Source organism: Microtus pennsylvanicus, chromosome X (assembly GCF_037038515.1).
Source record: "Microtus pennsylvanicus isolate mMicPen1 chromosome X, mMicPen1.hap1, whole genome shotgun sequence".
NCBI lineage: Eukaryota > Metazoa > Chordata > Mammalia > Rodentia > Cricetidae > Microtus > Microtus pennsylvanicus.
In genome coordinates this window covers 731,726-733,695 of record NC_134601.1, presented here as the reverse complement: position 1 = coordinate 733,695, position 1,970 = coordinate 731,726, and the positions used below count along the sequence as shown (strand labels likewise).

The 1,970-nt window shown below is 36.7% G+C and overlaps 1 non-coding gene across 1 annotated transcript; it reads right to left on the bottom strand.

The window, feature by feature from the left end:
- Positions 1–1,621: 1,621 nt before the first annotated feature.
- On the bottom strand, positions 1,622–1,753 carry LOC142841890 (small nucleolar RNA SNORA25). Its single transcript, XR_012909132.1, has one exon. It is a non-coding gene; the product is annotated as a small nucleolar RNA SNORA25 (small nucleolar RNA).
- Between the last annotated feature and the right edge of the window lie 217 nt (positions 1,754–1,970).

The following is a 1,970-nucleotide window of genomic DNA, read 5'->3' as shown; positions in this document are numbered from 1 at the left end:
TTTCCCCAAGTCCCCCCTCTTTCCCTTCTACCTTTTCTCTCCCCATCTCCCCTTACCCCCATCCCACCCCACCCCCAAGATCCCAATTTTCTCCCCGGCAATTTTGTCTACTTCCCTTAGCCAAGAGGATAACTATATGTTTTTCCTTGGGTTCACCTTCTTACTTAGCTTCTTTAGGTTCACCTATTGTAGACTCTGTGACCCTTATTTATGGCTAGAAACCAATTATGAGTGAGTACATCCCATGTTCATCTTTTTGGGTCTGGGATACCTCACTCAGGATAGTGTTTTCTATTTCAAGAACACATCCGAAAAATTATCCATTATGATCAAGTAGGCTTCATTCCTGAGATGCAGGGCTGGTTCAACATACGAAAATCTATCAATGTAATCCAGCATATAAATAAACTGAAAGAAAAAAACCATATGATCACTTCATTAGATGCTGAAAAAGCATTTGACAAAATTCAACATCCATTTATGTTAAAAGTCTTGGAGAGATTAGGGATACAAGAGTCATACCTAAATATAATAAAAGCTATATACAGCAAGCCGACAGCTAACATCAAATTAAATGGAGAGAAAATCAAAGCCATCCCGCTTAACTCAGGAACACGACAAGGCTGTCCACTCTCGCCATACCTCTTTAATATAGTGCTTGAAGTTCTAGCAATAGCAATAAGACAACATAATGGGATCAAGGGGATTCGAATTGGAAAGGAAGGAGTTAAACTTTCGTTATTTGCAGATGATATGATAGTGTATATAAGCGACCCCCAAAACTCCACCAAAGAACTTTTACAGCTGATAAACAGCTTTAGTAATGTGGCAGGATACAAGATCAACTCCAAAAAATCAGTCGCCCTCTTATACACAAAGGATATGGAAGCAGAGAGGGAAATCAGAGAAGCTTCACCATTCACGATAGCCACAAACAACATAAAATATCTTGGGGTAACTCTAACCAAGGAAGTGAAAGATCTATTTGACAAGAATAAATTGTTTTTAGAATTTGTGTACTGCTCCTCAAACATGAAACAGAGATTTTAGCTACTTTGCCTTTTCTACTTTCAGAATTATTATGCTATTAATTTTCAGATAAAAATTGCTTCATTTGGTTCTGCTAATATTCTATGTTAGGATTACTCCCAAATCTTTGTAGATATTTACTTTTTATGGTATGTAGTGAAACAGTAATTTTCTTTTACAAATTTCTATATGTCTGAGTATTGTAGTGTATGCCTATAATCCTAGCACTGGGATAGCTGAAGCCGAGATGAAGTAGGGAGGATAGTGAGGCTGAAACTAGCCTGGGCTACAATAACAAGTTCGAGGCCAGCTTGGGCTACATGATAAGACTCTGTCAAAAAATATTCAAAACTAACCAACAACAAGCAAAAATAAAAACCACAAAATTATTTTACAGAACTTCATTGTATTGCAGTGTATGGGTTATTACAGTTTATACAACTATTTCAGTATTTTTTTTATTGTAAATAAATTTTTATTTAATGGATTTGATTCCATTGCTCTCCATCCTGAGTCACATGGTTTCCAGACTTCTGAAGGGAGTTAAAAAAAGAATTAAGTTAAGCTCTCACAGCTTCTGACTTGGGGAATGCATGTTATCTTCTCAGAAAAACACAACACTATCAAGCGCCTGCTTTCTTCTTCTGTGAAGAACATCAATCTTTGGTCACAGCGTAAAGAGCTTTTGGTTTCACAGTCCAACAAGCCCTCTTTGAAATGACCCTACTACTTCAGTATTTTGCAGTTACAGACAATGCTGTGATAAATAGCTTCGCACTTCTTTTTGTATTAATGAAAACAGATTATAGTGGGGTTGCTATGTCAAATCTATATCAAATGATACTGACAAGTCAGCTTCAAGAGTGGTACCAATTTTCTTTATGACCATCAACACAAGTTAATGTCTTTTTTGGCCTAGCTTCACCAATCAGAGTACTTTG